Source organism: Hipposideros armiger, unplaced genomic scaffold (assembly GCF_001890085.2).
Source record: "Hipposideros armiger isolate ML-2016 unplaced genomic scaffold, ASM189008v1 scaffold_760, whole genome shotgun sequence".
Taxonomy (NCBI): Eukaryota; Metazoa; Chordata; class Mammalia; order Chiroptera; family Hipposideridae; genus Hipposideros; species Hipposideros armiger.
In genome coordinates this window covers 726,422-741,177 of record NW_017732110.1, presented here as the reverse complement: position 1 = coordinate 741,177, position 14,756 = coordinate 726,422, and positions in this window count along the sequence as shown.

Genomic DNA, 14,756 nt, shown 5'->3' with positions numbered 1-14,756 from the left:
ACCCTCTTCTACCACCTCCTTCCCCCCTTACCCTCTGGTAACCACTAAACTATTGTCTATGCCTATGAGTTTTGTTTCTTTATTTGTTTTTCTTGTTCTTTTGTTGTTTTCAGCTTTATATACCACACATATCAGTGAAATCATATCATTCTCTGCTTTTGCTCTCTGACTTATTTTGCTTAGCCTTATAATCTCAAGATCCATCCAGGTTGTTGCAAATGGCACTATTGCTTTTTTATGGCAGAATTGCTAGCAATTGTCACCCCAATAAACTTTAATTAAAAAACATTTAAGAAACTAACTCAAGATGGATTTTAATATTATACAATTAAATTCTAGCATAATGTCCGTTTTCATCAGTACCATATGTTTAAACTCTTACCATGTTGCAATTAGCTGTCCTTATTTTCTGGTTATTTTTACTATATTATTATTGCATATTACATAATATTATTTTTACATTAATTCTCTCATATAATGATGGCAATATGCATGGAGTATATGAATTAATTGGACAGTGCTCATATGGAGCCATGAAGAACTTACCAAACAAAACCACAGAGAGCAGTACAATTGTCTGATTTAAACAAGTTTTGAATAAAACATTTATTTACAGCAAAGTTTCCTAATGTGTTCCTTTAGGAAGTTCAGATCTTCCAATGTGCCACAGTCACTGGGGAACAGTCCATAAATGCTAGAGTTACTCTGGAGTCTCCCCCTTACCTCTCATGTATCTGTAAGTTGGTTCCAGTCTGATCCCATTCCCTCATCTTTAAAATGAGAATCACTGTACCTATAGTACAGTTACAGTGTACACATAGTGATTTAATGAATGTGAAAGAACATGGGAAGTTTAAAAGTTAAGTACAGTATATTGTTATATATTCTATAAGGAATAGCAAGAGTTTAAGATAAGGATAGTCAATTGCTGGGTGTCATGAGGAACAGACAATAAATGTTTTAGGAGTTCAGACATCAAAATAAATTTCATCTGAAGTGATCAAAGAAGTATTAAGCTAGTTCGGGTTCTGTCTTAAGAGAAAAAAAGATAATTGCTGCTATCTATCTTACATTATGAATGGACATCTTTAAATGTGAATCTTTATTCTGTAATTCCCAAGGTTATCCATGAGGTGTTTCACAGCCCCAGAATGTGACTGAAATTTTCTTGTCTGTATATGGAACTTAGGGGCACAACAGTACAGAAAAGAACATTTTCCCCCCTACTTGAGACATCCAATAAACAAATTCATAACACTTAAAAGACTAATTTTCATAAAGCTTCCTGGTTTAAAATACTTTTGAACTTAATGATCTTTCAACTTGCTTACTCAGCAATTTTTAATTTTTGTTTTTTATGTGCTCTGATACAGCTCACTCACTCTTCTTTTTTTTTTAATTAAAGTTTATCAGGGTGACAATGTTAGTAAAATTACATTGGTTTCTGGTGTACAATTCTGTAATACATCATCTATATAGCATATTGTGTGTTCACCATCCAGAGTCAGTTCTCCTTCCATCACCATATATTTGACCCCTTTACCTTCATCTACCACCACCCTCCCCCCTTACCCTCTGGTAGCCACTAAACTATTGTCTGTGTGTCTGTGAGTTTTTGTTTATTTGTTTGTCTTGTTCTTTTGTTGCTTTCAGTTTTATATCCCAGATATCAGTGAAATCATGTGGTTCTTGACTTTTTCTGTCTGACTTATTTCACTTAGCATAATAATCTCAAGTGTCCTTTGATAGGTGATTGGATAAAGAAGATGTGGTGTATATATACACAATGGAATACTATTCTGCCATAAGAAAATATGAAATAGTGCTGTTTGCAATTTTATCATCATAAAAATTCAAGGATGACAAAAGCACAAGGCAAGACTAAAATTTAATGATTCTTCCATAAGCCACATGTATTACTTTGTGGCCATAGCTTATAAATATGTTCACATTTAGGTTTAACTTTTTTAAATGTATTAATATTTTGAGTTATATTTTTGAAAGAATCTTCAAAATATCACATGAGCTACATTAAGATTAGTTAGGCTCTTTGAAATAAAATCATATTCCTTTTAAAAGTTTCAAAAATTATGGATAATATAATAATTTATTATTGTAATTTAAAAATCAGTAACTACTGGACAATTATATTTATTTCTATTTTGCTTGTTATACATGTAGCTTTTCTAGGCTACCATGAAATACCACTCTTAATAGTTTAATGCTATTCTGAAAATATATATATATATATAATGAATATATTATATGTTGAATATATTCATTATATATATGTATATATATATATATATTTATTTATTTATTTAATAGAGAACCCTTAGTTCGCTTTTATTCAGAGCAAAGAAAAAAGAAACTTTTGATTACAATAGAAAAATCTTAGCTATAGGTTTGAGATCTGTACTCAAATGACACATAACAATGAGGACAGTATTCTGCTAATACAATTAATTTGCTGCTGCATTTGTCTGTTGCTTGTCTAATGTTAACAGTTATAAACAAAGCAGTGCAACTAGTACTTGGAACACTTCCTACAGCATTGCAGTGTCAGGCATATTTCAGTTCTTTTCCCACCCCTGCTTCTCTTTGTGTACTTGGGCTTCCTCTTCTTCAGTAAAGTCATTTTTTATATTGAAGGTGTTACAAATCTCAAGAGTTTTCTCTTCATCATATTGGCAACAGTCTTACATGCAACATCAAGCAAACCTTTGATGTCTAAGCAGTTTGCAGCCAGAATAAGTTCAAAAAGTGTTCCTTGGTAAACTTTCAGGAATTTTTAGTCCCAAAAAGTGTCTGTTCACTTTTCTTTGTTGTGATCATCTCCAGGAGAAGGCTTCCTTGTGGTGGGTGCACCATGAATGACCTTTTTTGTATTGCTGAATTAACATTTGGTAGGGGAACTGTGTCATCGCCTCTTTCATCATCCCTTCCCAAATCTTCCAACATGGTCTTGTTAGTTATACAATTTGGTATAAAATTCAGGGCTATTTGATATTTTAAAAAAGAAAAAAGAAAGAATTGAATCATGGCATGTTATTTTGCAACTTGTTTTTGTCCCTTTAAATACTACACTTATTTTCCCATACCTGTATATCTACATCGTTTTTAAATAGCTTCATTGAAATCAATTGTATGGATATCTTTTGTCTAAACTTTTTATTTGATGAAGCAATAAAATGTGCATGTAAAACTTTATTTGTTATATTATTTTAAAATTTTATTTTTGCAAGTTTTATCACTTTGCTGCTTTCTTTCCATAATACTAGTTAGGATGATTTTAGACATTTACTTATAAATGATTTCCTGGTCATTGTAATAGAATTTTTTCTGTTTCTTCCTTTCTTTCTTTTTCTTTCTTTCTTTCTTTCTTTCTTTCTTTCTTTCTTTCTTTTTTATAACATTTAAGTTGGCTCACATTTTTCTACTCTTGGAACAAGATGCAAACTATTTGATGAATCAACTGAAGTGACAAACTGTATTCAAGTAAAATTAGGATATTATATTTGAAATCTATTTATATAATTTTCATATATAATTCATATAATTGTGCAGTTCAAATAATAGTACTTTACCTAGAAGAATTACTAGAAACCAATATTCTTGATTTTAATATAATAGAATGTTATGAGTAAGGAAATTGTTTGAAGTTAAGATAAGGGACAAAATCTTGATTTTTTTCCAGAGCTAGGCCTACTTTCTCTGAATTTGGTGGATAGTGTGTTAAATTCATAGAAAGTATTGGTACAATATACATTTTTTTTGCTGCAATTTGACAGGTAATAATAAGGTCAGCGCAATCTCAGACTTGTCTAATTTAAGGATACTTTTTTCCCCTTATATTTAAAATTAACTATTTTATAACATCTGTCATATAAACAGTTTCCCAAATGTCTGCAAATTATATCATCATCAGTAGAGGTGTATGATATAAATTACTCAAAACAGTAGCCTAAAGACAAGCTTAACAGTGAGTACGTTAAGTGAGGCAGACATGACTAATAAAATAGAAATCATAAAGGTACAGATTATGCTGAAAAGAGCTTTAAAGATAATGCTTCAGGTCTTACTCTGTGTAATTTAGTGCTGACAGTGCTGTATCATTTTGACTCATCATTAATAAAGTGATTTTTCGCTGTGGCCTCCACAGGAAGTGAGAGTTTTCTGTGCAAATATTTTCACACATTTTTCACTAATGTCTTTTCAAGCTACCTGCCTGCATTATATTGACATGGCAGAACAAAGTAGAAAGCATGAGCAAGCTTTGTATTAACAAATGTATTTCCTTGGGAAAGATGTTTGAAATTCAAAGCTTAAGGTTTTCTTAAAAATAGAATAACTCTGAGGAAAAAACTGGGGAAAAAGTAGCCCTGCATCACCATAACTTAAGGTGATTTAATCTGAAACAAGAAAAATCTCTTTTTTTTTTTCTAATAAGAAAGCATAGAAGAGAAAACCTGTCAGATTGTAGATTAAATAAGGGAAATCTGTAGGATTGAGGTATTTAAAATATTTTGAAAAGAGATTGAATAATTTTTAAATGTAATAAATATATCAAATGAGTTAGGTAATTAAATAGATGTCTTTTCATTACTGCTTTAGAAAGTTAATTTTTAAAACTTGCTCACTTTCCCTCTATTTCTTCCCTGATCCAGCTTCTGCACTCGTTGCTTCACAGCCTTTTCTTCTGTAGACGAGTGTCTACCTGCCCCCTTATAAAGACACCTGTGATTACATTGGGCCCGCCTGGCTAATCCATCCTCTCATGACCCACATGATAATCTTGATTTCATTCTCAAAAGAAGATACATTTGTAATAATCCTGTGTAATTTCATTAAAAATATCAAAAAATTACAGACTCAAAGGCAATAAGGATATTTGTGACATTGCCTCAATCCTAGTTTCTAGTTTTGACACAGATTATAATTTTGTTCATATTGCAACACTAAGTAAGATTAATTTTTTGCACAATTGATGTAAATTATGTATATAAAATTATAGTACTCTCAAACATTCAAAACAGAATCAAGAAGAAATACACACAACCAGTTCATGTGTTTGCAGCTGGTCCCTTTTCATAACTGGTATTTATAAGTACCTGCTTTCATTACCCATTTCATATTCCCTTTCTCTTCAGCAAGCACTTCAGCTGGTCATAGTTGTTTGCCTGGTTTGATGACCCTAACTTTTATACCTGAAAGTTTTGAAGCTTTAGTAATCTTTCCTGGATTGGTCTCTTGTAGTTTTCCATGGACTCTAATCAGAGGGCATGGCTAATGTAAGATATATACTAAGGAATCTTCTAAATTTCAGATATGGCCTCTCTTACCTCCATTGTAGAAGAGCAGACCAGCTACACTTGGTTATCAGGAATGGTCAGCCCAGCCAGTAAAAAATTTCATTCTTTGCCAATTGATTCAGAGGCAAGAGGGCACCAAAGTAGCTGGGAGGGAAAATGCAGCAAAATGTTAATTTTTCAATCCTTCTACACATTGTGAGTTAATATCAAAATTCACCTTCACACCTTACTGTTCAACTATTGCTGACACCTCTGAGCTTTAGCTTCATCTTTAAAATGGAGAGAATCCTACAGATTAATTAGGAGCAAAATAATTAAGTAGAATAATATTTCTTCAGGTATCTCCACATAAGCATAAGAAAATAATGCTTGTCTAAATGTGAATAAGATCTCCTTTGTTAACTAACTGCACTACATACTTTCACTTTTTTAATGTCATCATTATTTAATGAATAGGTTCAACTTCATATATAGAACATCAGGCTATTTAGTCCATTTATATTTGTATTTACACTGATCATCTTACAAAGGATTTTTCATTTGATATGCATTTCTCAAGATTCTTTTTTTCTCTTTCTTTGGAACCAAGTGATATTATTTTTTTATTGTTGCTTACAATGTTTCCCTCTGTATTTCCTAATTTGTTTTAGTGGTGAACTTAGAGATTATATGCACATCTTTGCATTATGTGAGTAATACAAATTCTGAAAGTAATGAAAATGCAAGCATTTATTTGTCCTCTTCTCAGCAGTGCTAGAAAGTTAAAACACTACATTGCATGGGCTCTACTCAACTTCTTTTCTTTCATTATTTTGTTTGTTTGTTTTTGTCTTTAGGTTTTTTTAAATTATTATTAGTTTCAAGCATATGAAACAATATAATGATTAGACATTTATATCCCTCACAAAGTGATAACACCACCTCCTAGTCTACTATCCCTCTGACGTTGTATATAGCTGTTACTATACCATTGACTATATTTCCTAAGTTCCTTATACCATATAGATATATATGAGGTAGGACAATTAAGTCCTCAAACTCATCCTAGAAAAAGTGCTACATACCTCTTTGCTGAATATCAATATGGTTACCTTCAAAGTACTCCTCATGGGAAGCTATGCACCGACACCAGCACCTAGTCCACCCTTCAAAGCAATTTTGGAACTCTTTTTCTGGAATGGCCATCAGAGCTGTCATCATATTACCCTTGATATCCTGAATGTTATCAAAATGTCTTCCTTTCAATATTTCCTTTATCTTCAGGTAAAGAAAGAAGTTATTGGGGGCCAGATCAGATGGGTAGGGAGGGTGATCCTATACAGTTATTTGTTTACTGGCTCAAGACTCCCTCACAGACAGTGCCATGTGAGCTGGTGCATCGTCGTGATGCAAGAGCCATGAATTTTTGGCAAAAAGTTCAGGTCGTCTAACTTTTTCACGCAGCCTTTTCAGCACTTCCAAATAGTAAACTTAGCTAACTGTTTGTACAGTTGGTACAAATTCATAATGAATAATCCCTCTAATATCAAAAAAAGGTTAGCAACATTGTTGCAACAAGTTTGGGAACCTCATTGTCAGACTGTGTGTGTGTGTGTGTGTGTGTGTGTGACTGTGTGTGTGTGTGAATTTAATTATAGTTGACAATTGATATTATTCTGCATCAGCTTCAGCTATACAGTACAGTGGTTAGGCATTTATATACTCTAGGAAATGATCTCCTGGATAAGTCCAGTACCCATCTGGCACCCTACATGATCTTTACATCGTTATTGATTATATTCTCCATACTATGTTTTACATCCCTGTGACTATTTTGTGACTACCAATTTGCACTTTCTAATCCCTTCACCTTTCTCACCCATCCCCAAACCCCTTCTCATCTAGTAATAATCAGTTTTTTTTCTCTGTATCTCTGAGTCTATATCTGTTTTGATTGCTCATTTATTCTGGTCTTTAGATTCCACATATAAGTCAGATCATAATTTTCACATATTTGAGGCCATAAAAAACATTACTATTAATATTTTAAACAATCATTGTTCATTTATATTAGTCACATATTTAAGCCTTACAATGCTCTTCAATCCTTCATGCATTTCCAAGTTTTTATTTAAAATCATTTTATTTCTGTTGAAGAATGTGCATTATATTTTCTTTCAACACTTTAAAGATGTTAATCCACTTTTCTGTGGTGTCTTTCTTACTGTTTCTCCAATGAAACAGTCAGTTTTTCTGACTGTTGTCAAGATTTTCTGTTTGTCTTAGGTTTTAGGCTGTTTTTTCAAAGTGATCATTGCTTGATGGTACAATTAGCTGAATATGAGACCTATTCAAAGTGTAATTTGTATCATTGAATTTGAATATAACAGAATACAACAAGTTTGGTGTATGCTTTCACATTCCATATTATCTTTATGAAATTACCTGTAGTCAATATTTTGTATATCCAAGAAAAATATCCTCACCTTTATGAGAAGATTATCTTCATCCAATTTTTCTCCATTTTCTTACTACATCATTGTATGAGCCCAGATTTTCTTCATATACTTTTTTCTTATTTTATTTTAAGATTTTTATTAAAACATAGCTAACATACAAAATTATATTACTTTCAAGTGTACACCATAGTTATTCAACATTTATATACCTAAAGAACTGATCACCATGATAAGTCCAGCAACCATCTGACACTGTACCTTCTATCACAATATTATTGACTATATTCCCTATGCTGTACATTACATCCTCATGACTTATTTGTTTTATGCATGGACCTCTTATTTCCCTTTACCTTTTCTTTGTTTTTTAAATGTTTCAATCATAGTTGGCACTCAATATTTTATATTAATTTGAAGCGTACAGCTTAGTGGTTAGACATTACAATAATTTAAGAAGTGATCCCCCTGGTTAGTCTAGTTAGTACTCACTTGGCACTATATAAAGCTATAACCATATTATTGGCTATATTCCCTGTGCTTTACTTTATATGCCTATTTTGTAATTATTTTGTGACTATTTTGTAACTACCAATTTGTACTTAATCCCTTCACCTTTTTCACCATGCCTCCAAGCCGTTCCCATCTCTCATCTCAACAAATTTAGTACCCATCTGACACCATACATAAATATTACAATATTATTGGCTATGATCTTTATGTTATACCCTAGATCTGCATGGTTTCTGTGTAACAACCAATTTGTACTCCTGTTCTTTCATTTTGGATATATTCCGTTTCCTCATTTTGGCTGCCTGTCTCTTTGTTTCTATGTATTAGGTAGATCTGCTATGTCTTTAAGTCTTGGCCAGGTAGCCTTATGTGGTAGGTGCCGTGTGGGGCACTGGCACTGTCTCTCTGTTCACATGCTCTGATGTTCCAGGTATGTCCCTTGTGCGGATTGTTTGTGTCCTCCTGTTATATTTGAGCCTTGATTGCTATTGGCACATCATTAGGTGGGATTGGCACTCAGGCTGACTGATTGTGGGATTTGGCCAAGTCCACAGCTTACAGGCTCCTGTGCGGGGGGCTTACCTCGGTGTGTGGGATTCACCCCAGTGAGCTCTGGTGCTTGTTGAGACCATTCTTTGTGTGTGCCACTTATGGGGCTAATGGGGTGGTGCTCTGCTGTGGTCTGAAGCCAATCTCCAAGTATGTTGGTTCTGAGCCTCTACGGTGGGGCTCTGGTGCACGCCCAGATCACCCACTGCCTGTGACAGGCTGGGAACTAACTAGTAGGAGCTACAAAGCAATCTTCGATTGTGTGCTTCTTGTGCTAACCCTGGAGGATCATGGGAGAGGCCACACTGCAAACTGAGGACAGCTGCCACCAGTACTGGCATGTGGCAGCTCCACAAAAAGCCAGTTACCCCAAAGCCTGCTGCCACCTGCAGATTCCCTTAAAGTTCTACCTCGCTAAAGCCTTATGTGGTACGCGAGTTGGGGAGACAGGGTCTCAGGGAGTCACTAGAGTAGGAAGTATTATGGTCACAGGGTTAATGTAAACTCCACTTGGTGCCAGTGCTGAGCCTGGAGCTACTTAACAAAAGTCTCAGAACACAACGAGGCCAGCTGTCACCCACCTGGGTCCTGTCGACTCCAATAGTTTTTTTCAAGAAAGACTGCAGTGCAGCTGGGGCTGGCTTATTTTGGAAAAAGTGGTTTGGGGCGAGTTTCGCATCGCGTCCCGTTCACCAAGTCTTGACGTGGCCGCTTCTGTTTATCCTTAGTTAACTATAAAACTTCTATTCAGCCAGACTTCAGATGTTTCACCAGATTGATTGTTTTATAATTTAGGTGTAATTTTAATGTGTTCACGGATGGACAGGCACAGAGTTTATCTGCTCTGCCATCTTGGATCTCCATCTTCACTTTCTGTTACATAGTTCTTGGGAAACTACTTTAGATTCAGAAAATGTAATAATCAAAAAGGTTTGAATTAAAATCATTTTCAAGAATGTGGTAATCTCTTCAACCATCATTTATTTTAAAAGTCAAACTTAAGGTTTTGAAGGCTTAAGAAAGGGTGTATGTCAGAAATATAATTCTACTGAAAACTAAATTAAATACATAATTTTTACTTAGGAAACATTGCTCGAGTCTTTGTCTTCAATTAGCTTCTGATCTGATAAACTCCAGAAGATATTATCTTTTTACCTATTTTTTTCCTTCTCTGACTTTTTGGAATCACAAGTAAAAATGAATTCTTCGTTTTAAATCAATTTTTCTTATGTGAAGAAATAAATGTATTTTCTACTTTATATTTGGTGGTACTACAGTGTTGTCACAATATGCCAAATTCAGATGTTATATAAACTTGGGTTATTAAGAAACAAATTCATGGGCCGGCAGAGTGGAGCGATGGTTAAGAACTGGCTTGGGACACCAGAGGACCCTGGTTTGGATCCCACATATGAGGGCCAGTGACACTGCCCTCCACAGCTAAGATGCTGAACAACAGCTCAACCTGGAACTGGGCTGCCGTGAGTCACCGGCGATGGTATAGGCTGCAGCCCCTGTGGCAGTGGGCTGCCATGGGCTACCGTATGTAGCCAGCAGCCAGCATGAGCGGCCAGCAGCCGCAGTGAGCAGCCGTCCAGAAGCCGGCGACTGATCTGCCTCGCCTGGGAAGAGCGCAATGATGGTGCCAACTTGGGCCAGTGAAGCAACATCCTCCACAACTAGACTGAAGAACAAAAGGACAGCAACTTGTCTGTCTGTCCCCCTTCCTCCAATTCCCCAGCACTGTTCCCATCCCCCCATTCCCCAATAAAAATCTTAAAAAAAATAGTAAAAAAAAAGAAACAAATTCATTAAATAAATTCAAAACAAATACTTGAATTTTATGTATTGAAGCCTTATTTGAAACTGAAATTTCGTACAGTGTTCACCTTCTCTGAAACAGAAAATGCAGCATTTGAAGTGTGTATTAACCTGTAAATTGTCTCACATCCTCTGCTTTAACTTATTAACTATTTAAAATGTGTGCCTAGCATATATTGATACAACTCTTTTCAAAAGCAATATTCTAACACATTATATGTCTCAGAAAATCTAAGTCATATGAAGCATTTTTCTCTATAAAAGATTAAACAAAATAATAAATTTGTCTATAAAATGTACTACCTCTAACAGGACAATATTGGAAACTTCAACATCCAATATTAAAGAAATGACTTGATCAAGTATCAACATGATTGAATATTTTAGTCATTAAAGCAATAATTATGGAAACTATATCAAAATATGGGTTGGTGGTTTCAAGATATGGTTTAAAATATAATTATGTAAAATTATATATTTTTAAAGCTGTGTAAAAAATATATATACCCATTAAAAAAAGCTATGGATATTTAGTTATGAAAGAAATGTGTAAAAGTAAAGAGGTTTTTTAGGGTTTACATAGTTCTTGGACCCTGAAGTCCATGTATAGGTGAAGAATCTATGTAATTAGGGAATGGATTTTCTTTATTTCTATTTTATAGAAGTACAGGAGAGGACTCATCAAATTTAGGTGATGCGCCTGTACAATTAGTTAACTATTGGAAAATCAGAAATAGAAAAGACAGCATATATATTTGAATCAATAGTTATTCTAATATGCTGCTGCCATAATTGAACTTCTTGTAAGTTTTGCAAGGATTGTAACATTTGACCTTGAATGCTAAATAATTATGAGGCAAAATGTTATACACTGGTAATATTGCTATATGACATTGAACATTAAACTGAAAATTAATCACAAAATTGTGTACATATGACAAGGACATTTTCAAAATATATAATGAATTGTTTTACTTAAATCAAATTATGGTTTGTATGATTTATTTTAAAGTTTTAATTTTACCATAAAGCAACTTTTAATACATTATTATACTATAATTCAAGAACATTGATACAGTTTCCATAAGTGATACACATATTAATGGTAGTTTGTTAGTAGTGAAGTGACTCAATTTAAATAGTGAATTATCTAAGCACTTATTTATCACATTATCCATTTATGTTTTAGCTTATATCACAAACTTTTCTGTTTCTTAGCAATTTCTATAATTATTGTTCATGTTTAAGAATATATTTTAGTTCAATAATAATGTTTTTATTGAACATCTGGAAAGAGTTTTAAATATAGTTTCTGAAGTACTTATTTCCTTACGAGACCCAAACTTGGCATTCTCACAAATTTTAAAAAATACTTTAAGTTACAAAGGAATTATTCAGAAATAAAGCACTATTCTTAATACTTGAGGTTTTTTTAGAAATTTAAATTATATTCATCGTAATCATAGAGAATCATTTTTCTTAAATCCTATTCTCACTGCAATTGGACGATATCATAAATTCATATGATATTTCTAATGTGAATTTACTATTTTAGGGTTTTTACTTACTTCATTGATTTCACATCTATATTTCCTTTCTCCCTAGGGAAAAGAAGAATTCTAGGTCTCAGTAACACCAACATATTACTCATTTGGTTTATTCCTCAAAATACACACACAGATTCAGAATTACAATATACCAGTACTACCATCAATGATATCGTTACTAAAAACAGTTTAATAATATTTGAATTGTTTTGTTCTCTAAAATATATCCTTTTTTGAGTTAATTTTTGTATGTGCTAACACATAGCAGTCTAGTTTCATTGTTTTGCATGTAGCTTTCTAATTTTCCCAGGACCATTTGTAGAAAAGGCTTTCTTTTCTCCATTGTATGTTTTTGGCTTCTTTGTTGAAAATTATCTGCCTATAAATGTGGGTTTATTTTGGGGTTCTCAGTTCTATTCCATTGGTTTATATGTCTCTTTTTCCGCCAATACTATGCTGTTTGTATTATTGTCATTTTGTAGTATAAACTGAAGTCAGGGAACATGATACCTCCCACCTTGTTCTTTTTTCTTAGGATTGCTTTGGCAATTCAGGGTCTTTTGTGATTCCATACAAATCTGATGATTTTTTGTTCATAAAAAAATGCCATTGGTATTTTGATGGGGATTTTATTAAATCTATATATTGCATTGGATAGCATGGTCATTTTAACTATGTTGATTTTTCCAATCCATGAACACAGAATATATTTCCATTTTTTTGTGTCTTCAATTTCTTTTAATGTTTTACAGTTTTCAGTGTATAGGTCAGTCACATCCTTTGTTAACTTTATTCCTAGGTATTTTATTCTTTTTGTTGCAGTTACAAAAGAAATTTTTTCCCATTTATTATTTTACAATTTTTATTGTTAGTATATGGGAATGCAATGGATCAAAGACCTAAGCATAAGACCTTAAATAATAAGTTGAATAGAAGAAAGCATAGGTATTCAACTTATGGACCTTGGGTTCAGAGAGGACTTTCTGAATTTGAAATCAAAGACAAGGGAAGTAAAAGCTAAAATAAATGAATGGGACTATATCAAGCTAAAGTTTTCTACACAGCAAAAGAAACCACCAACAAAACAAAGAGGCAACCAACCGAATGAGAGAACATATTTACAAACAACACCTCCAATAACGGGCTAATATCCAAACTATATTAAGAACTCATACAACTCAACAACAACAACAAAAAATCTAATCCAATTAGATAATGGGCAGAAGACCTGAGTAGACACTACTCCCAAGAGACAAACAAATGGGCAACAGCTATATGAAAAAAATGCACAACTTCACTAGCTATTAGGCAAATGCAAATCAAAACCACTGTGAGATACAACCGCACACTTGTTAGAATGGCTATCATCAACAAGACAATTTAACAAGTGATTGAGAGGTTGTGGAGAAGAAGGAACACTCAAACAGTACTGGTGGGAAAACAAATTGGTACAGCCACTATGGAAAACAGTATGGCAGTTTCTCAAAAAATTAAGAATAGAATTACCATAAGACTCAGCAATCCCTCTTCTGGTTATTTACCCTGGAAATCTGAAAACATTTACCAGTAAAGATACATGCATCCCTATTTTTCTTGCAACATTATTCATGGGGCATAGACACTGAAACAAGCAAAGTTCCCTTGCATAGATGATTTGGATAAAGAAGATATGGTACACATATACAATGGAATGTTACTCGGCCATAAGAAAAGGTGAAATACTGCTGTTTGCTACAACATGGATGGATCTTGAGATTATCATGTTAAGTAAAATAAGTCAAACAGAAAGAGTCAAGAAACATAAAACTTTACTCATATGTGGGACATAAAACTGAAACTAACAAACAAGACAAACAAATAAACAAAAACTCATAGTCACAGACAACAGTTGTAATAGTTACCAGAGTGTAAGGAGGGCAGGGAGATAGTAAAAGAGAGTAAAAGGGATCAAATGTATGGTTATGGAAGGAAAACTGACTCTGCGTAGTGAACATACAATGCAATATATAGATGATGTATTATAGAATTATATACTTGAAACCTATGTAATTTTACTAACCATGTCACCACAATAAATTTAATAAATATTTTTAAAAGTCTTTATCCATTAAAAAATATCAGATAATGTGTATGTGTGTGTGTGTGTGTGTGTGTGTGTGTGTGTGTATACCGTATTTCCCCTTGTATAAGATGCTCCCATGTATAAGATGCACCTTAATTTTGGGGCCTGAAATTTGAAAAAAATAATGTATTACATAAAGTTATTGAACTTAAGTTTTATTCATCATAAAATTCATACAACTCCTCATCACTGTCAAAACTCCCAACCATTAGCTTGTCCTCTTCTGTGTCTGATGACGAATCACTGTCTTCATATATTGCCTCATCCTCAGCTTCATCTATGGCATTTGAAATCTATGACCATTGTATAAGACGCACCCAATATTTAGACCCAAATTTTGTTGTTGTTTTTTAAAGATTTTTTTTTTAAATTGGGGAATTGGGGGATGGGAACAGCGCTGGGGAATTGGGGGAAGGGGAACAGACAAGTTGCTATCCTTTTGTTCTTCAGTCTAGAT